We start from the raw sequence: 23,747 nt of genomic DNA, 5'->3' as shown, positions 1-23,747 counted from the left end.
TAAGGTATTTTCTTCCTTTTCATAAACCTAAAAAAGAAAAAAAAAGAGAAAGAAAGGAACGAGAGATTGAATGAGGAAACAGAAGATTTTATATTCACAGTTGGTTTGAATGTCAAAGTCATGATATGTAATAACAAAATAAAATGTAAGTAAATAAAATAGCAATGGGTCGAATGAAATAATCAGTAATCTTGGCATGAGAGAAAGATAAAGAATATGAATCATCAAACTTTATAGCACCAACATCTCTTCAATTCCATGCTGCATTCACCAGAAATAATTGCTTATATATCTACAAAAGAATTTTAGTGCAGCGGACATATTGCCACAATTGATTGAAAGAACTGTGGAGTGCACAACAGAAAGGATGGTGAAACCCTAAGGTTCCAGTAACAGAAAAGTAACAGAAGCATTCAGCCATGTCCTTTCGGGAAAACGTAAAGCTGTCTCTAAGGCTAAAGCTGCAGTCCTAACCTTAGGTCATGAATCTTCTCGATACACGTGATTATTTGAGGCCATGAAATCTCATGGAATTAGCCTCATTAGATTTATGAATTGATTGGGAATAATGATGTCTTCATTCTTCCACATCATTTCTCTTGGAGAAGGGATGTGTACAATTTTAATCCTATGTCTGCCTGACCTATTTATTCTAAAAACAGAATATTTGTCCTCTGGGAACAGAAGCTAAGAGTCACAAACGCAGAGAAAATGTATCCTATGTGACAGCATGGGGCTGGCACACAGTCATGGTTTGGATGAAAAGGTGTGGGTTATTGAGCTATTAGTAGTAAAATGCTAATTTTGAACTTGAGTTGGTGTCACAATAGATTATTATTTATACTGATACTGGGATTGTATAAATATGTGTTTTGTATGTGGAGTGAATGCGAGTTTTGTTGGTTTTAGGAGAGACTATAGCCAGGAAACTTGATGCCCCAACTTACTTCTGCTAACACTTATAGCCCCATTTTCTTTGATTATTGTTGATCATGCATGCATACATCAAACCTCCTGCTGCTAAGACAGTTGATTTGCTTGTGTGTGTGTGTGTGTGTGTGTGTGTGTGTGTGTGTGTGTGTGTGTGACTTCAAGAATGACCATGACATTGAATAACAAAATGTGATGAGTAGATATGCTTGGTCTAAGGAATGACACTATTAGGAGGTGTGGCCTTGTTAGAGGAAGTCTGTCACAATGGGAGTGGGGTTTGAGAGACCTTTTCCCTAGATGCATGGAAGCCAGTCTTTTCCTAGGGTCCTTCAAATCAAGATGCAGAACTCCCTGCTCCTCCAGCACTGTGTCTGCCTAGACACTGACTGTCATGTTCCCTACCATGATGGTTATGGATTGGATCTCAGAAGCAGTAAGCCAGTTCCAATTAAATGTTGACCTGTATAAGACTTGCCTTGCTTATGGTGTCTCTTCACTGCAGAAAAATCCCTAACGAAAACAGCAGTTAAGAGCTCATCTCTAGAAGACACAAAACTTTTTCCTCTCTCAAAAGTTCTAACTTGCCATTAGTTCTATCTCTAGGAGTGGGGTTCTACGAAATTTGCACTTTCACTTTAGTATGTCTATTGGTACCATCACTGCTTTGGATTGGAACATAAAGAACATTGGATATGGAACATAAAGTCCCCCCACACACTGAAGCCAACTATTAGATTCTTTTTTCTTTCAAAAATATGGGAGATAAAGATACATCTTTTGTTTCTTTTTCCTTTCTTTTCTTTTCTTTTCTTTTTCTTTTTCTTTTTCTTCTTCTGACTGGAAAGAAAACTGCAACAGAGAAGGGAGAAGACCTGAGATCTAAGATCCAATTACTTCAGGAAAAAGAGAGGTTATTCTATAGCACAGGTAAGTCCAGAAGCTAGGTGGACATGAAAGTATGGCTTTCTACATGTTGTAGAATGACCACATGTGACACACTGTAACCCATCTTCTAAGACCTTCTTCAACTTCTTTCTTCATACACTTGAAGTTCTTGTCATACAGAGCTTCCACTTGCTTGGTTAGAGTCACACCAAGTAATTTTATATTATTTTCAGCTATTGTGGAGAGTATTGTTTGCCTAATTTCTTTCTCAGCCTGTTTATCCTTAGAGTGGAGGAAGGCTGCTGGTTTGTTTGAGTTAATTTTATATCCACGCACTTTGCTGAAGTTGTATATCTGCTGTAAGAGTTCTTTGGTGAAATTTTGGGGTCATTTAAGTACACTATCATGTCATCTGCAAATCAAGATATTTTGACTTCTTCCTTTCCAATTTGTATCCCTTTGGCCTCCTTTTGTTGTCTAATTCTTCTCAATAGGACCTCAAGCAGTATATATGTATATGTATGTATATATATATTTACACTATATATTACACTATATATATAAAACTATATATATAATATATTACAAATTCACTATGCTTATGGTACAATGGAGTATTACTCAGCTATTAAAGACTATGACTATATGAAATTCCTAGGCAAATGGAATGAACTAGAAAATATCATCCTGAGTGAGGTAACCCAGTCACAAAAGAACAGATATGGTATGCACACATCAATAACTGGATATTAGCTCAAAACCTTGGAACACCTAAGAAAAAATTCAGATCATATGAAGCTCAAAAAGGAAGACCAAATTATGGATGCTTTAGTCCTTCTTAGTGGATGAAGCAAAGAAGTGCAGACCAACAGGAGCCGGATGTAGATCTCTCCTGAGAGACACAGCCAGAATACAGCAAATACAGAGGCGAATGCCAGCAGCAAACCACTGAACTGAGAATAGGACCCCCGTTGAAGGAATCAGAGAAAGGACTGGAAGAGCTTGAAGGGGCTCGAGACCCCATATGTACAACAATGCCAAGCAACCAGAGCTTCCAGGGACTAAGCCACTACCTAAAGACTATACATGGACCGACCCTGGACTCTGACCTCGTAGGTAGCAATGAATATCCTAGTAAGAGCACCAGTGGAAGGGGAAGCCCTGGGTCCTGCTAAGACTGAACCCCCAGTGAACTAGACTGGTGGGGGGAGGGCGGCAATGGGGGGAGGGTTGGGAGGGGAACACCCATAAGGAAGGGGAGGGGGGAGGGGGGTGTTTGCCCGGAAACCGGGAAAGGGAATAACACTCGAAATGTATATAAGAAATACTCAAGTTAATAAAAAAAATAAAAGAAAGGAGAACAAAATACACACAGAAGGAAATGCAGGGATAAAGAATGGAGCAAAGACTGAAGAAAAGGTCATCCAAAGACTGTCCCATCTGGGGATTCATTGCATATACAGCCACCAAACCCAGTCACTATTATTGATGCCAAGAAATGCATGCTGACAGGATTCTGATATGGATGTCTCCTGGGAGGCTCTGCCTACTGATATAGATGAGAAAGCTTGCAGCTAACCATTGGACTGAACCTAGGGAACCCAATGGAGGAGTTAGAGAAAGGACTGAAGGAGCTGAAGGAGTTTGCAACCCCATAGGAAGAACAACAATATCAACCAACCAGACCACACCAGAGTTCCCAGGGATTATACCACCAACCAATGAGTACACATGGTGGAACCCATGGCTCTAGCCACATATGTAGCAGAGGATGTCACTGTCCAGCATCAATAGGAGGAAAAGCTCTTGGTCCTGTGTAGTCTTGTTTCCCCAGTGCCAGGGTGTTGAGGTTGGAGTGGGTGGTTGGGAGTGGGAGCATTCTCGTAGAAGTAGGGGGAAGAGGAAGGGAGTATAGGAGAGTATGAGAAGGGATAACATTTTAAATGTAAATACATAAAATACCTAAGAAAAATTTAAAAAAAGAAAATACCTACAAACAAAAAAGGAAAAACTATTTTTTTGCATTTTATAGCTTGCTGTTTTGTAACAATGACAATATCCTTTGCCATACAAACTCTTTTCAGAATTTGCAGTACCTGTTATTAATTTTTGTTCTTAGTGCCTGTTCATAAGCTTCATAACAGAAATACTACTACAACTCTTCTCACATACTGCTTCCTACAAAAAGATAGTGTGTGACTTCAATACCTCATGCTTGCCAACAAACGTGCGAAACCTGAACAGAGAAATGCTGAAGTTAAATGATATCAAAATCAAATGGACATTTCAGAAACTTACAGAAAGTTTAACTCAAAGATTACAGAATATACCTTCTTATCATTTCATGAAACTTTCTCCAAAATTAGTCACATACTTGGATATAATGCAAGTCTCAACAGATATTTAAAAAAATCATAATAACAATCTTAATCTTATCTGACCACAGTAGGTGAAAGATTTATATCAACAAGAGAAGGAACACCTGAGAGCCTCTCTTCTATGTCTTGTGCTCTGCTGTGAGGCTTACAACTGCTGGAAAGTTTGGGTGATTTCTTCAATTCTTCATTTTCAGTTGTATCTTAGTCTGCCTTTTTATTTAGTGGTTCTAACTCCATTTTGTCATTGTAAATGGTTTTCATTATTTTTCCCACTGTCTCTTTGTGTCTTTATAGACTTCCTGAAAAGATTTATTCATATCCTCTTTAAGGTCTTTGAATATATTCCTGAAAACCGTTTTGAAATATTTGTCTTATATTTCCACTTTTTTACATTTCTCTTGCCCTGATATATTAGGATTATTGAGATGTGGTAAAGACATATTGTCTTGGCTGTTTATGATAGTGTTTGCACCTTATGTTGGTATAATTGTGATTTTTAGGTGTTGATGCCTGGTCTTGTCTTTGTTAGGTAGGTGTATTATTCCTTGGTTTCCATTGCCCTCTTTGAATCTTAGGAGGATTCCTAAGATGTGGTAGATGTAGGTTGCCCATTAGGAAGAACTTCTGCAGGTGGGTGCAGAGAGGAATAGAAGTTAGCTAGGAGAAAATGTTGAGGGAACTTTAGGAAAGAGCTAAGGGGATCTTGTCCATTCCTAGAAGTAGAGGCTCTACAAGAATTCAAAGTATGGTAAGAAAATATCCTGTAGGTAAGAAAAAATATCTGGAGAGACATGTATAATAGGGATAGGTGGATTGATTCAGGGTCTGAATTAAGACTCAGAGTCTCCAGTGAATGAAATTGTGGGAGGACGGGCATTTGTGTGTGGGCTGTTACTGAGTCTGAGAATGGAGATATATAAATGGGAGAGGAAGGGTGATCAACCTTCTTGTATTCCTACCAGGTATAACCCCTTGGGGTCCTTGTTAGAAAGTTTTCTTCAGGATGTGGGGCTGACAGGAAGTATTGAGAGAGTCTCCAGGAAGGAGCAGAGTTGGGTTCATGTTAAAGGTTGGCAGAATCCCCCAGGAAAACATTTAGGATAGAATAGGCCTCTGCAAACCTGCTGCTATAGGGCTGGGCAATGAGACCGACTGAACTGTCATGGAAGACTGGAAGAAGAGTAAACATCTTTTCTTCCACCCGTGTTCCAGCCTGATGTAGCCACTGGGTTTCCAGGTAGAGAGCATAACTAACTTTAGGCAGCTGACAAAGGGATAGGGGGAAGGAGGAATGCCAGGAACTTTATGAGTTTCAGTGGAGTCCCAAGGAATGAGAATATGCGGACAAGCCCTTGCAAACTGTCTGCTAAAGAGTTGGGGTTGAGACTTGAAGTAATATAATAGCAGACAGGAGGGAGCGTTAATTTCACTTTTTAAATAGAGGAGGCGTACATGGCAGCTTTGTGGACTGAATTCTCAGCAATAATTTCAAAATTTTATGATTTTTTAAAAGAAATATCTATTTGCAATTACAGAAAATGATCAGTTTCAACAAAATCGTGGATAGTTGTTGAAGGTAGATCAAAGACCCCCAGCTGTCTGTCTGCCTCACCCATAAATCAGGCCAAGCTCACAGCAGCTGTTTCTGGGACAGAGTTAAGAAGCTGAAGTCATGCTGTGGTTTAGCATTTCAATTTCTCTCTCCTGCAATGTAAGTTATGGTCCTACCTAAAGCCTTCCCCTGGGGATGTAAGTTAAGCCAAACTAAATCATCTGGGTACAACATTCTGCCACTTATATTGGACGTAAAAATAATATTTTAAAATATTTGAAGACTTTTCCTTCACGACATCTGTCATGTTTTACATGATAGCTATTACTCCTAATGTTCTCCTACTACAAGGATTTCATAGTTTAGGCTCTCCTCCTAAAGCTTGTTCTGAGATAAGCTCATGTCAAGTCCTATCCCTAACCTGTACATATCTGAAATACTCTTCTCTTCTGATTTGTAACTGTTGTGTGACTTTTACTCTACAGACATGGAGAAAAAGGAAGGAAGGGTATTGACAGAGCCAGGAAGGTATTGTGACTGGGTCAAGCTTTGGGAATCAATGCGCTTATTGAAACTATGGAAGGAGAGTAGGAATCTCTAAGGCAGCTAAAACACCAGAAAGTGCCATCCTAAGCTGAGATTCATCTTTCACTTATACCACTGAGGAAATCCCAATTCCAAGACATCTCTCTGCCTCCTATATATTCCAACAGCACTCAGACATCATGAAGCCCAGGCAAAGGAGAGTGGTAAATGAGATCTCAGGAGGGTCTCCCTGACATTTTCCCATCCTTCCAATAAGGTAACTTTTACTGGTCTACTTGTTGATTATTATGCTCTTGTAATTTCTTCATCATGTGTAAGGTTAGGGTCTTCTGTAGATCACAACATCAACTCTTTCCTAATGACTATGGTCAAGGCAAACCCTAAGGAAATATCTGCATTACACTAGAAGACAACGTTTATGGAAAACCAATAGTTACAACAGACACTTGGAAACTGTTGTGAACTAATGTCCCTAGAGTAAAGGCTCACCTATAATTTCACAAGGCTAGTTTTACAGATTAGTACTTAATGATTGTGCAGAGTTGGAATGTTGACTACCCAGAATCAAATTATCATGGGCTATCTTTAGTCCACTTAGTTATTACTCATTGTGGAAAGACTTTGGAATATTTGACCTTAGCAGGACACTCATTTCCATCAACTCAAAAGCTATCAATGTCCTCAGATAGCATCTGAGACCTATAGAAATTATCCGCACTTTTATGTAACCTGTTTACTGGATATTTACATCAATGTCTCTGATGTCTGGACTTAGGTCTTGCTTTTTGTCTGTAACCAAAATGTCACAAAAGATCTTTTCACGCTGTAAACTGTTATTGAATCTTTGTTATGGATTGTTGCTACTCATATCTGGTTGAAGAATAAACTATTTCTAATTTACCTTACAGAAATATGTGTTTCATATTGACTCAATATTTACTAAAAGACACTGACACTGTACTTGGGTACATTCAGCAATCCAATAAAAAAATAAAAATCTGACATCTTTGCCTTTGTTCTGTCTTTTTCTCTACATCTTGAGTCAAATTCCTGTTTAACTCTACGCAAGTGCATGAGTCTTTTAAGAACTCTGTCTAATACACCACCTCCTTTCAAATCTAATGCTGAAATATGCAAGCCTTTGTTCAAAACCTGTTGTTATTTGAAAGGTTTTAGGGTATTCTATGACACAATTTTCACATTCTTTGTGTCTTAAACAACAAATTGGACCGGACACAAAGCAATAATAGTAAAAGTATACATGTATTAAAAATTAGTGAAAGCAGAGATCACACTCCTGGGAACAAAGACAGGTTAGGACAGACATATGACTCCAGTTCACTGATACACATCTCGGGCTGTCCATTCCACTGTCCTTGAGGAAGAAACATTGATTCTGACCAAGGTGTGTACCCCTTTGTGCTGTGTTTACCCTGCATGCTCTTTCCCAAGACGTTAGTCATAGCCATGACCAATGCGTAGGTATGCAATTAGAAGTGCTTCAGAAGTTTCCTGCAAGTTTAGAATGACCTCCCACTATGCTTATGGTTTCCGGTGGCTTTAGCTGCCTGTTTATCTCTCCTTCCCCAGAAAATGGCTAGCAAAATACTACCTAGAGAAATTGAGGTGCTGGGTGCTGCTCAACCTGGATGGAGAAAATGAGCACCAGGCTAACAGGCTATCCCTACACTTGTATGTCTCTAATACTACCTGAGAAATTTAATTCTCTAATTCATTAAGAATTCAGAAGGGAGAAAATCCATCTTTTATAATGCCCTGGAGAGGGACATCCCCATTTGTGAGAAACAAGCTTCTCCTATTCTTTCCTTAGAGCCACAGTAATTCTGACCTATCCCTCCATAGATTTCTCATACTGTAGTAGTCTTAGACTCCAGAAAAGTCAATGCCTAAAATGACCAACTACCCCTAGAGAGGCGAGACTCCATCCTGAAACAGAGGCAATTGTCTTTTAGGAGCCAAAGTAAATGTCCCCAAGAAAATGGTGACAATGAGAAGAGCTAAGAAACCTTTCGTAGAGCTGGAAATGAGACAACAAATACTCCAGACTAGAACATCACCAAAAACTGCTTAATTTTACATACTGTTCGACCCTTACAATTCATCCTCTATTTAAAGCTTAAAATTCATATCAGCACTTTCAAGACAGGCCTAGGGTCTCTCTGTTGTATCCTCATGGACTGAATCCTTCCTTTCTCACTTTACACCATACACATATCCTTAAGTGACATACTGGGAGAGGTGACTGAGCCTCGCCTGTTGCTGCAGCCGGAGTCTGTGTTGCTGACCATAAATCTGAGATACATTCAGAGCAATATATCAAATACGTTCTCTAAATTTCAGGAAATAAGAAAAGTTTGCGCTCTCTTATTGTTCTAATTTAATGCTAATGTAGAGAATTCAATCACCTTAAATAAACATAAAAGAAATAATAGGGAAAAAGTAAATTTGTTTAGAATCTTAGCGTAATGCTATCTTTTTTATCTAAAAGTTCTTTGGGATATAAAGAAAAACTACTAAACCTGTTTCGTGCATTTAAAAAGTCACACCATTCAAGATTTACATTAAAAGCCAATTTTATTTGATATAGTGGCAACAAGAGTTTCTAACCAATACATTTAATTGTTTGAATTATGTTAAAATCATACCTAATAAATGTCACAAATCTATATGCTATTCTAAACACTATAAAACTTTTACAAAATAAACAAATAATTATTGAAAAATGTAGATGAACTGGAATGTTCACTATGGTACATTGTTACTATTTAAGAGTTAGTCTACAGATTCTATATTGTTCAAAGAAAATATTTTTAAGAGACTGGAAATATTATTTAATTACTTTATAAAATATCAAAGAAATAGTATTCAAAAGCAATCTTTAAAAATAATTACAAATTAGAGAATGGATAGTACTTGATTTTAATCATTAGAGATATCAGAAATGGACACATACAGTCTTTTAGTTTAAAAAGTTATAATAATCTAATAAGAATAGAGGCTCCAAGAACTACTGCAGAGGAAAATGTACATTCAGATAGTACAGTGGTTTAAATAAATGTCCCCATGGTCTCAGGGATTTGAACACTCAGTCCCCATTTCGTGGTACTGTTCGGTGATGTTTAGGTGGTACAGCTTTGCTGGAAGTATGTTGCTGTGCACCCCTGAGACGAAAAACAGAAGGCCTTGCTTAGTTCCAGCCTGCTTCCTTTGCTTCAACTTGTGGTTTAAGATCTGAACTCTCAGCTTTTGTTGCTAACACCATGATGCCATGCAATGCTGCTTCACACATCAAAATTAGGCAATCCTAAAGTCTATGCAGCTTATCGAACTTATACACAGTTGCGATTGTATGTTGAAAGAGCATCTGTGATGTTTTCCATAAATACAAAATGACTAGAGTTAGAATGTATGATATTCAGCAGTGCTGCACAATTTCAAAAGGAAATAAAGCATATGTTCTCTTTCATATGCAAAATCAAGCCAATTATACATATGTATATAACATATATGTAAAGAATATATGTAATATATACATGATATTTTATATATAAGGTATACACAATCTATATGTATATATACACAATCTACATGTATATATACATAATATATGTATATATATTATGTAATATATTGTTCATTTGCATTTATATTTTTATATATGTTTTTATCTTGTTTACTTATGCAGATTGTATATATACATATATATTTATCTACATGTATCTATATAATACATTTACATTGTATATGTATACATTATATGTGTATATATAAATATATGTAATATAATATGTATACTGAATAATATCAAAATATATGTAAACAGTATATACTATGAAATGAAGAGAAGCGAACAAGGAAAGGCAACTATGAAGGAATAGAGAAGTACTGAATTCAGGTAATGGTCATGAATTATAAAAAAAGGATATAAAGTTAATCGTTTCTCTAGTTCGAATTTTTTAGATGTGATGAAACCTGTGTGCGTAAAATGCACCTAGGACTGAAATACTTTTAATGAATAATTATCTCATTAACTTTTAGTTAACATTCTAAAATATTTATTCACCTGTGGTGGTGTGAAGGAGAACGTAGCCCTGTAGGGTCATATATTTCAATGTCCTAGTCTCAGAATGAATTATGAAGTGTGCCTTTGTTGGAAGAGTGGTGTCCCTAGGGGTAGGCTTGAAGGTTTGAAAAGCCCGTGCGAGTCTGGGACTCTGTTTCACTCTGTCTGCTGCCTTTGGATCAGATGTGAGTTACTGCTGTCGTGCTATGCGTGCAAACCTGCCTCTACCATCACATGCCATGATGGAAACGACTGACCCCCTCAAACAGTAAGCAAGCCCTCATGAAAGCACTTTTCTCCGTAAGTTGCCTTTGTCATGGATTCTCTCCATAGCACATTAACTCAGACAGCCTCTAGTTCTAATGCTTTGCTGCTGCTGCTGAGTATCTGAAGAAAACATCTTCACCACTCATACATTGTTAAGACAAATTAATATTTAACTTGCTAAGTCATAGAAAGCCTTTCAAAATATTTATCTAATAAAAACTTTTATTAGACAATAAAAATAAAAATATTTTCAAAATTGAGTTTTAAAGACGGAGAACCAACACAAATGGAGAGAACAGAGGAAGGTTTACAAATAACCCACACTATTGTCGAGAAGATAAAAATTACAGATATGCTGAAAACAATGTGTCCCAGTGTCTTGAAAGTTAATTAAATACCTTTCAAATGGCTAATATTTTCATTTCTAAAAAAAAATTTCAAGGAGTTAGAACATGTACTCAGAGAAATATTTGTACAAGAATGTTTACAGAAACAATGTAGAAGCTTCAAATCTGACTAAAATATTCAAAAGGACAGAAGGTGAACTTTGATATATTTATGCAGTGTGACATTGGTGAACTCTAGACAGGCGCAGTGGTTAAGAGCTCAGGAGAACTGGAAATTGGTGTTAAGTCCTATGTGAGGCGGCTCAGAACCACCTCCAGCTCCAGGGAATTAAATACCCTCTTCTGGGAACCCATGTGCAATTACATACACAGACATGTACACATAAACAAACAAGTAAATAAAATGAATCATAATTTTGGGTTGTATGCTTGTAGGAATGTCTTGCTGATAGACTGGCTAATGGGAATACGTCCCCCAGAACATGATAATAGCCTGAAACAAATCCATATTATAGTGTGGTACTTAAGTAAACTTACTGAACAAGGAGAAGTAATACAAAATAGGCCAGGCCAGGCATTGGCTCTTAAAGGTCCTGCAGATCCAGAAACATAGGAAACTTGTAAAGAAAATGTCTAAGCCAATAAGAATTTTGTATATTCTCTTTCCAGTCTGCACACAGAGAGTTATATCTTTTCCATGACTCTATAATGCAAATTTATGATGTATGCACTTTATTTCACATAAAAATGTCAGAATTTTTAAAAGAATATAAACAAGATTTTAATTCCAGTTTATGATACGCATGATGAAGAATTAAAGGCGAAGTATACCAATGTGTCAACACACACGAACTGTCCCCAAGTATAGATGGGTACGACTAGATAAATGTGATAAATGCCTAGTTTTTTTTAAATGCATAGTTTTGTAAGAAAAACTAAGTTGCAGATTATTAGTGGTAAAATCTGTATCACAGATTTCTACTCTTTGAGAATAAATACAGTGTTCTTGGAGGCCAGAAGAGGATGTTGGGTACTCTGGACTTCACGTGCTGCCTCATGTGCGTTCTTGGAAACAATTATGGCTACTGTTTGGAGTGGCATTCTTAACCGCTGAGCCATCTCTCCGGTGGACCTTGGAGTGGCATTCTTAAGCATTGAGCCTTCTCTAGCGTGTCAAACATTTTACTATGACTAACGAGAAAGGGAGAAGAAAATATTTAAAGCTAATCATATGACTTTAACACTGCAAGGATCTTACAATCGTCTCAGAGGTAGCCGACAGACTAGCAGCCTTTGTACGATTCATTGAAATGTGTGAGAAAATTACCTTTAATTAGTCTGTCAATTCCAACCAATGTTCTAATTGAATAGAAGTAATAACAAGCAAACTAGAGCCACTACCATAAACTTGAAAAGAAATAGATTAAATCCCTGAAAGCAATTTTTAAAACAGAGCTACGATGGCAGTTTTCTGTCAGCAGAAAAATGAATGAGAATTTTGTCAGCCATAAATAATGTGTTACAATAAACTACTTGTATGTGTGGGTTGGTCTGTGTAGGTGTCTTTGTGTATCTGTGTGTCTGTGTGTGTGTATGTCTTTCTATGTATGTGTGTGTATCTGTGTGTATGTATCTGTGTGTGTACCTATGTGTATGTTTGTGTGTGTCTGTCTTTATGTCAGTATCTCTGTGTAACTTGCTATATATATGTATCTTTGTGTCCATTTCTTTCTGTGTAGTACTTACAATTCCAAGAACTATCACCCCCTGCAGATTCTTTGAAATGCCCAAATCTACAAATATATGTTATACTTTCAAACAAGGTGGTGTATCAAAATACAGAAACTCAACATTGAAAAGCATAAGCTATAGTTGAAAATGTAGCCCAAAGGTAGACATTATTGCCCGCTCTGTACGAAGTCTTGCAACTGACCCAAGCACTACCTAAAAGAAAGAAAAGAAAAAGTAAAATACCAACATCCTAACACTTTCAAGATACTATTAACAGAGTTCAGTAGACAAACTATCCCATAAACATACTGTTGATGACTGAGCCTGATGAGAAATCCAGTCTCTTTTACAACCAGCACGTTTATAATAGGTAAATATATGAGTATTATACTTCAGAACTCAGAGATGTGAAAGGAATTGGAAGTCTGTCAACACCCTGCTAAGAATAATCTGTGAAGCCAGCACAATAGTGCAAATCCCTTATGGAGAGTGAGAACTAATGCTACCTTTCAGAATAGCATCAAGGGTACATGTACCCCAAAACAATACTCAGGAGAGTCAAGGTGAATGGAAGATTTTTAGAGGAAGAACAAGTCAATTATGCACGTTACCTCCTTGATATCCCTTAGCAGTGGTCAGCCCTGTCCTCCAACTGTGTGTATGTGTGTTGCAAACGGACGTGTGTGTGTGTGTGTGTGTGTGTGTGTGTGTGTATACAAAGAATCCATAAAACAATAAGAAGTCAAGGCTACACTTCATGAACATTGTCTTACTAACAATATTTCATATATTTCTGGAAAAATGTAGGATGCTTCAGCAAGTTAAGGGCATTTGCCGCTAAGATGAACAAGTGGGGCTATAACCCTATATGGTAGGAAGAAAGCCAGCTCCTTGTACTGTCTTCTGAGCTCTGGGTGTAGGCCATAGTAAGCATATAAATGCTGCAAAATATGTAAATAAATAAAGAGATGTAAATGCTGCAGAATAAATAGACATAAAGTTTCAGGTGAGAGCAATGGTTTCTTGACATTGTATCCTGGTAGAGTTTAATCAGGAGTTTAAGGTACTACCGCATTCTAGATGATAATAATTATAAAAATTTTATTTGGAGAAGGCACCTGACTTGCCCTGTACCAGGAATGCTTTTAACTGAAATGAGTTATTTCAACTTGGAAGGCATGTAATGATCGTACTAAAAGAATAAATTCTCCCGTGACTTGTGTATGTTTTTATAATTCAAGGGTAAATTCTTTGAAGGTAGATTCAAATAATTTGCTAAGGGTTGGGATAAAAAATAAAAATGGTTCGATGTCTACCTATACCGGCGTGCTCCCACTCAGCGCGGATCAGCAGGAGCTGCGCCCTTTCTCACACTAGGTTGTTACCATGACCGACACACACATCGGTTCTGTTGGCTGTTCTAGTGTGGCAGCACGCCACGCTAGCCCCAGGCATTCTATAGCCGTCCTCTCCAGGCTGTCTTTCAGCCTGCCAGGAACTTTGCTCACATCCCCTGTAGCCGGGTAAAATCAAAGTTCTAGAAACTTGTGATTTATCAATCAGATTTGTATGTTAAATCCTTAATCTACAATATATCCACACAATAAATTCACTGCCAACTAATAAAGATATAAACCACCCACCTAAACAAGATAAAATTGACCTACTCCACCTGGATCTGGATCATCCTGCTTTGTCTTCATCTAGATTTTCCCACATCTCCTCCTCTTGCCTTCCTAGAATTTTTCCCCGCCTACCCTTCCTTTTCATCCAATAGTAGGCTTCACCTTATCCTGGGCCTGCCTTGCTGCATAAATGACATCATTCTACAGCTAAGCTTTCATTAATGGAAGCTACCCGGCTTAGTATTCATAAATTGATGGCATTTTCACAGCAAAACAAAACGGCCCCAGTAAATCTGACTAAGGAATCCGAGCTGACAAAAAGGAGGCCAGTCTCTGCTTTTACTTTTGTTTGCCAACTGAAATGTGTTGTCCTAATAGCACTTGCCTCTCTTGGTGAGTTTGAAACTCAGATTTCTCAACAGCTACATAATTAAATAGAAGATGACCTTGCCTAGGTAAATGAAGTCTTTAAAGATGCAATAGATGTATATAGATATAGATATATAGTTATAGTTATGTAGATGTATAGTTATATATAGTTATATGGTTGTAGTTATATATATACACATATATTTGCTACAATATCTATACCCTAAGCATAAAAGTAAGAGGCTCTTCTGTTATAGTAATCGTTGTAAAAACACAGATTTTTTTCACGAGCTTTTCTTCTGAAAGGAGAGATAAGTGACAAGCTCTAAAGATACATAATGTAGAAATGATAAAATAACCATATCTGTAATACATTTTAATGCTTTCATCATTTCTACTACATACTCATTCCTCTTTACAACAACCTTTGGATGCACATATTAGTAAGATTGGGAGAGCCAACACTTCAGGTGTGTGTTCCTGGGGTGAGGGATGTAAAGCCTAGTATTCTTTTGTGATTTATCCTCTTATGTCTTGGGGTCTCACAGGCCTTTTAGCAAAGCATGTATCTTGATACTCCTTGTTCTCATAATCTCCCCTTCTGTTTTCTGAAGTGGTGTTACAGTCCAGAGTGCTGTTTGATGCTTGTATCCGAGTGAACTCAAGTTTCTGACTGAGACTTAGTAATTCTTTTTAGCTATTTGATATGATTGAAGGGAAGTCTTTATATGATAATAACTTATAACTCCTCTTTTTTTGTTAGTCTCATCAGATTCACACTGCTATGGCTTGACTCATCACCAGCTTCAGGTAGGCTACAAACACAGCTGTAAATAGAGCCAACCCATCCACCTGCCATCTCCACTCTAGGAACACATTGACTCTTAGTACCTCACGTAAAGTGTCTGCTGACACACTGTTCTGAATGTTTTCACTGGAATTTGTTCACAAAACCACAGATAAAGGCAATTGTACTAATCAGGGAATGTGAAGAAACTTGGGGAAAGTACTAAGTTAAGGTTCTAAACTATGCTCATTCCTCTTTGGAATTTATAATGATTCCCTAAAGAGTTCATGTCCAAATCCAGGCAAACACATCCTCTTGTCCCAGTCTTTGCCATCCTTGGTTAATGGCTGGATTTAGTTGCCATTTTAACAAAATTTATAATCAATCACCTAGAAAAAGAGTTTTTCAATTAGGGATTTTCCATACTGTGTCGGCATATTAGAATATCTGTGGGGTTGTTAATTAAGCTAATCATCATAATTAATATAAAAGACAAAGCCCACTAAGGTCATCACTATTCCCTAGGCATGTGTTTCCGAAATGTGTAAAAGTAGGAAAAAAAATCAGACTGAGCACAAGTAAATAATTGAGCATGTGTTTATTCATTTCTCTCTTCTCTGATTGCAGATACAATGTAACTATTTAAACTTCCTGTCTTAAGGACACTGTCAACAGGACAAAACGGTCATCTACAGACTAGTAAAAGATCTTCATTCACTCTACATCCAACAGAGAACTAATATCCAAAAATATATAACAAAAAACTCAAGAATTTAAACTCAAACAAACCAAATAACTCAGTTTAAAACTGGGGCACAGAACTAAACATGGAATTCTCAATAGAGGAATCTCACATGGCCAAGAAGCACTTATAGAAATGATCAGCATACTAAGTCATCAGAGAAATGCAAATCAAAATGACCCTGGGATTTGACCTTATACCAGTCAGAATGGCCAAGATCAAATCTCAAGGGACAATACATTCTGGCAATGATACGAAGAATGCCCCACCATTGCTGGTAGGACTACAATGGTCATTGCTAGTCATAATTCTTCAACTTATCAATCCCCAATATTATGTTCAGTGTTAGTAATATATGTGCATCTAGTTCCATAAATACCAGACTCTGTTATATAGGCATGTTGTGTTCATTCATACAAGAGAAAGTTGAAACGAAGACTTGTGAAAATTTTTACAAAAAGACAGTGGGATACTCAAGAATTTAAATCCAGAAATTTTGATTTGGAGTCTGACCTGTAAACTCTGCAGTATGCTTCCTTAGAAAGTTAAGCTTTATGATTTTGAAAAAATGTTTCCATCAGTTATGGTAACTCTTTAAGGGAAGAGTGATCACTTCAATGTGGGATGTATTTTGAATTATAACCATTGGTGTTTAAGGAGTTTATTAGGTATGAACATGTTTTAAATGACTTTAAGCATTTGTCCTTTTTGGCTGAATTTTCTTTGTCTGATCAATTTAAAAAAAAACACAAATTCAGCAGTCTCTATTTGTTAGTGGTTTTGATCTTGAACTTATAAAAAGATAATGGGTGATAGCAATGTTGCACAAACATAAGTGTCACCTCTCATCTCTGATTTTCTTTCTACTCATCATTTACTCACCACTTAGTATCTATCAGAGGTTTCACTGACAGAAGGAAGTTTACCTGAGCCCATCTGCCTGCCCACGGACCTTCCCCTACGTGATTGTTAGCATTATATTTCTGGCACATTCTGTTGTATCTTTTGACATCCTTGTGTAGGCCTCATTGCTATGAAACTGATAGTTCTTTGGAATATTGTTTTGCATAAGATGTCACAACACAAGTGATCTGGCACATACCAGAAACCTTATAGTCTAAAACTGGTATGGGAAGATTCAGGTATATTTATTTTGGATAATCCTCTTCCTGAAATCGTAAATATAAAATGCTAAAACTAGTAAATTCAGTTATAATAGTAATTATTGCTTTTATATTGAAAAAATTACCAATTCTCTCTAGTTCCCAGTGTTTTTATTTTTTTTTAAAAAGAAATGATGAATGGGACTCCTGTAATACTCAAATAAATTTATTTTAAAGTTATATAATGTTATAAATATTCAGGACGTTATTGTTCCTAGAATGTTCTTTCTTGCTATTGATAATAGAACAAAAAAGAAGCAGAGAGATGGTGCGGTGTTTACAAGCACTTGGTGCTGTTTCACATGAGCAGAATTTGCTCCTAGCACTTATTAGAAGGCTTGTCACTGCCTGTAGCCCCAGACACAAAGTGTCCAATACCTTCCTTTGGTATCTGTTGGCACCTACATAGATGTGGTGCATACATGGACAGGCATACACATAATTAAAAATAAAGCAAATATCTTGAATGAGATAGAGTAAAACAAGAAATTGTCTGATATAAAATTCTGGAGGGAAAAGCAACATTCACCCATTGTCCTGTATTTCCCTCTGTTCATTTGGTCCAAGACTGGGTCAATGATAAGGGAGTAACAGTCATGGAGCAAAGAAGACAAAGACAATGGAAGAAGTGGCATGACGATTTTGTCCTGTTAACAGAAGTTGGTATTTCTATTCTTCAGTAAGCGTTTTATTCATGTATTCAAGTTTGATAGCGCACTATGGTCTCACTGTCTGCAGATTTAGTTTGAACACTGTGAAACCTTGATTTGTGATGCTTTAATATATCTCTTCCCTTCTGTGACCACTAGTCACAACTTTTGCAATGACTTTCAAAGACAAGATCTTTGATAATCATTTTGTTGTGCCACTGAAATACAATTTGAGGTACCAGATGGGATCTCGAATGTTCCCTGAGTCACAGAAGGCATTAGAACACAGAAGTTTCCTTTAACAATGAAAGCTACATTTCACACATAATATGAGTCACTGTGTTGAATGTGAGAAATCCAGCTTAGACTCATACCAAATAATTAATTGATCCATTAATCTGCCCCTAATTTAAAATTCAATCCCCTTGTCTTATGGAATAAATTCTAGTTGCTCCATTTATTGCATAACACTGTGGAGTTTGTTAGTGTGAAGCTATTTTTCGTCCGTCTACCAACAAAAACCTATAAACATCGTCATGGGATAAACTGCTTAACTCTGCCCGTATTTGCATTAGCAGTGAAGGCCCTTACCTGATAATTAAAGACAGAGCATAATCTAAAATGTAATGCCATTCTACAATAGCATGAGCGGCTGAACACCAAGTAATGGATTGAGCAAGAGCCACAAACAGTGAGAAGCACACAGACCTCAAGAAACAGCAACGAAGACTCTTATGGCTGGAATTTTATAAAGGAGCGAGGAACAATTCATTTTCTCACAATCAAAAGAAAAATTTCTGTTTATGAGCAATTAGGTAGGATTTTCTCAGGATTCATCCAGCCTCTTCCTATAAAACAATCTCTTTCAGAGTGAGGAGAGTATGTTTGTCTGTTGTCAAAGTCTAAGTACAAAGAACAAATCGATTATCAAGAACAATATGTAATGTATGCAAAAAGAAGTGAAATTATTTGAAAGGCAGTTCAATGGGTGCAAAAGGGTTTCATCAGTAAATCCCTGAATAGCAGCTCATAATTTTGATGCTACAAAAATATATAGGAATCTACTTGGTATGGAAATATTTTATAATGACATAATGTATTATTTTAGGTTCTACAGCTAAAAATATCCTGATGAATTCCACACATGGGAAAAAAATTCTGCACTCTATTCTGTAGTGACAAAGAAATGAGAAAGAACATTTTATGCATGTGTAAACTTGAGGAGTAAATACTTAAACCATAAATTTAAATATGCATAAATATTTGCTGACCCAATCTCCTAATTAATGAGTTTTTAAAGGTATTACTTGAGCTCTACTTAGATGTGCAGGGCATGCAAGGGAAAAGGTCCCATCCTCTCCTTGTACCATGGAACAAAGAACATTAGGTCTTTGAAAACATTTTTTTAATCTCCTAGAAGAGGTAGTTCAATCTCATTTGGAGAAAGAATGAAATATAAAGGTACAACATTAACAGATGAATAAGAGGTAACTACAGGAAAGGGCAGTTCACGTGGAAATATTCAAGCAAAGCATGGCAGATGGAGAAAAAAAATCTTCTAAGCACGAAGAGTGGTAAGAATTTGACAGATTCAGTGGAAGAGTTTTCATGTTATGCCAATAAATTTGAGTTTATCTTGAAAGCACTAGGGAAGCTAATTTTATGAAAGTGTTTTGAAGTTATAAAGAAAAGGGTTGAAATGCTGACTAACTTTGCTTTAACTGAAACTCTGTTCAATGTGACATTATAGACTTCAAATAGATTGGGGGAAAGGAGAGTCATATGCCTACATACAGTTATAAAATCTTATCTCATCAGCATTTAAAGTTTACTTACCAAAAATTAGAAGAAAGACATACTTCTCACTACAAAGTGGTTTATACAATACAGTGATATTTATATAGCAAGGTGTGGTCAGGTTATTTCTTTGAAACTGTAAAATGATGATCGCTTTACTGATTCAGCTACTGAGAAAACAGTAAGTTCTGTTAACAGTGTAAATAATGAAATTGTGTTAGTTATGAGGTCATGAAAATAGAGATATACTTACACTCCAAGCATGCATTTTATTTTTAGTCAAACAAATGAGAATCCTAGCTCCTTAATGTGGAATGATCTCTTTCAAGGCCCAATTCACTAGCAATAATAGTTGGACCCTTATAATCACTAGTGAAATTCCACTGGGAAAAAAATGCAGCAATCTGAATTACCCTAGATGCCTAGAACAAAAGAAACTCAAGACGGATGATCAAAATGTGAATGCTTCACTCCTTCTTTAAAAGGGGAACAAGAATACCCTTGGCAGGGAATAGAGAGGCAAAGATTAAAACAGACACAGAAGGAACACCCATTCAGAGCCTGCCCCACATGTGGCCCATACATATACAGCCACCCGATTAGACAAGATGGATGAAGCAAAAAGTGCAGGCTGACAGGAGCCGGATGTAGATCTCTCCTGAGAGACACAGCCAGAATACAGCAAATACAGAGGCAAATGCCAGCAGCAAACCACTGAACTGAGAATAGGACCCCCATTGAAGGAATCAGAGAAAGAACTGGAAGAGCTTGAAGCGGCTCGAGACCCCTTATGAACAACAATGCCAAGCAACCAGAGCTTCTAGGGACTAAGCCACTACCTAAAGACTATACATGGACTGACCCTGGACTCTGACCCCATAGGTAGCAATGAATATCCTAGTAAGAGCACCAGTGGAAGTGGAAGCCCTGGGTCCTGCTAAGACTGAACCCCCAGTGAACTAGACTGTTGGGAGGAGGGCGGCAATGGGGGGAGGATGGGGAGAGGAACACCCATAAAGAAGGGGAGGGGGAGGGATTAGGGGGATGTTTGCCCGGAAACCGGGAAAGGGAATACCACTCGAAATGTATATAAGAAATACTCAAGTTAATAAAATAAAAAAAATGCAGCAATCTTATAATGAGTAGACTAGTCATTAACTTTATTCTGAAGTTTAATTATCTGTGAGTAATTTTTAATTATCAAATTTAATATTATAAATATGATTGCTTGTACTAAGTGGCATACCTTATAGTCTGTGCTTAGTCCTGTCATATATTCATCTAAATTGTCTAATAAACCTACTTGTCCAGGTATTTGCTTTGCCACAATTAGGCTGTAAGTAAAAAGTAAATAATTAAAAGAATTACCCAAAATTTGTCAGCATATAGATTACTACCTTTCCTTGTATATATTTTTCTAAAAAACAGATAAAGGTTAATCAGTACATTATTTAATGCTCATAATGATAGAAATCCAAAGCAAATTGTGAGCCACTTCCCTTTCCTCCTGTTTCAGAGTTTCAGAGTAACAGAATGTTGCTGTTAGTGTGTCCTCTCTGCTACTCTGAGCTAGCCCGATCACCATTTCCACTCACCCTTCCAAAAGGGTGTAAATGATAGTTAGTTTAAAACCTTCATAAGATGCCAAGGATGGAAATTATACGTTCTTAATCACTATACGTGCATACTTCCTCATGCAAATAATGTCATCTCTAAGTGGCAGTCATCAGTATTTCAGAATTGCAAGACAGCTGGGAGCACAAGGAAAAACTCAAATTGGACAACAGTGAAAGCTACCAAAGACAGAATCCAATAACTGTAGGCAAAACAAATTGGGCTAAAATTGGTGGTTGGTAGCTGCAGAGACGGCTTGTCAATGTAGTCCAATTCAGAATCCAGTTTTCCAGTCCATCAATGAAAGGTTGGCCCTATGTCATTCTGTCCTAACCACATAGATCATAACACAACCTTTACCTACAGAAAGATGGGTTTCCTTTAGATTACGGGAACTTGCTTTTAAGACTGATGTTGAAAATTTGCCTAATTTTAAGAAATAGAAAAAAATGAGTGAAAAATGAAAAGATAGATGATATCTCTAAAATTCTCATATTTTATACCAGGTTAGTCTATTCATACAACACATGAGAACATGGTCAAGTCAGCGAACAACAACAACAATAATAATAATAACAATGACAGCAACCGTATCATAATCAACTCCTCATAAAGGTGTATTGTTTGAGACTGATTTTTTTAAAATAACCAATATTTTCTTCCTTAATTATTCTCATTCTTAGTAATCGATATTTTTCCTAGTTATTCTAGTTTACTGATGGAAGTGGGCAACAAAACCAGAAAATAGACATGTATTTACTCAAGTGTCCCCACCAATAGATATGGTAGAAATATACTGATATTTTAGTGAGGCAGATGCATTTTGTAAATTTGCATAGTTGTAAATAATACATACTAATTAAAGTAAAAACACATTTTTTCTTTTATTGGATTATTTTTATTTGCATTTCAAATGTCATTCCTTTTCCTGGTTTCCCGGACATAAGCCCCCATCCCATCCCCCTCCCCCTCTTCTATAAGGGTTTTCCCCTCCCCATACACCCTCCTCCCTGACCCCTGACATTCCCCTACACTGGGGGATCTCACCTTGGCAGGACCAAGGACTTCTCCTCCCGTTGGTGCCCAGCAAGGCCATCTTCTACTACATATGCAGCTGGAGTCACGTGTACTCTTTGGATGGCGGTTTAGTCCCTGGGAGCTCTGGTTGTTTGGCATTATTGTTCTTATGGGGTCGCAAGCCCCTTCAAGCTCTTTCCATCCTTTCTCTAATTCCTCCAACGGGATCCCATTCTCAGGTCAATGGTTTGCTGCTAACATTTGCCTCTGTACTTGACATGCTCTGACTGAGCCTCTCAGGAGACATCTATATCCAATTCCTGTCAGCATGCACTTCTTGGCTTCATCAATTTTATCTAGTTTTGGTGGCTGTATACATATGGACCACATGTGGGGCAGGCTCTGAATGGCTGTTCCTTCAGGCTGTGTTCCAAACTTTGCCTCCATTTCAAACACACATTTTTAAAATACAATCATTCAAAAGTAGGTACATTAGACTATAGAAGATTTGAAATCTGTGAGTATATAAAGAAATGCATTAATTATATAACTAAGTATATAATTAAATCAGTTTCATCATTATTACTTTTGAAACATGAGACAATCAACTAGGAACTATACAAATGGCTGAAAAGATAAATTCCCCAAACCATGCTTGTATCATGAATTCACATACATAAGCCATATACAAATGCCAAAGTTTTGCTTTAAAAGTGGCCTGGGTGGCTTTTTTATGGTCACAAGTAAATTAATTCATTGTGAGTTACAAGTTTAGACAAGGTGAAAGGCAATAAAGCTATTTTCGAGATCCAAGGATATCAGTAACACATGAAGATTACTTTTTCACAAGGTGAATAATTTCTGTTGGGTTTTATAATTTCCTCAACACTTCAGAGGATGTGTGGGTCCATATTCCCTTCTGGACACTGTGATTTCAACACCTTGTGAGTTTGACCTCGCGTAGATGCATAGGCGAAGTGTATGCCTGAAGCCCAGATAGAATAAACTCATGTCAGTTCAATCTGCAATGTCAGCAAAAGGTTAATTTGAAGAGTGACTTCATTTTAATTGCTTTTGCTGTTATGCCAACCAAATATTTTGTAGAGTTTGTCTTTAAATCGCTTACATATGGGGAAAATGCACCAACCAAATGTTATTACAAAGCAAAATTCAAATATTCACATATTTTCCCAGCTTCATTCTTAAAATGCTTATGGCTATTTTACATATATTTTTAGAATATTCATGTGCAGTGGGTTA

This window comes from Rattus norvegicus, chromosome 20 (assembly GCF_021556685.1).
Source record: "Rattus norvegicus strain SHRSP/BbbUtx chromosome 20, alternate assembly SHRSP_T2T, whole genome shotgun sequence".
Taxonomy (NCBI): Eukaryota; Metazoa; Chordata; class Mammalia; order Rodentia; family Muridae; genus Rattus; species Rattus norvegicus.
The sequence above is the reverse complement of the archived record's forward strand: the minus strand, read 5'-3'. Positions refer to the sequence as shown.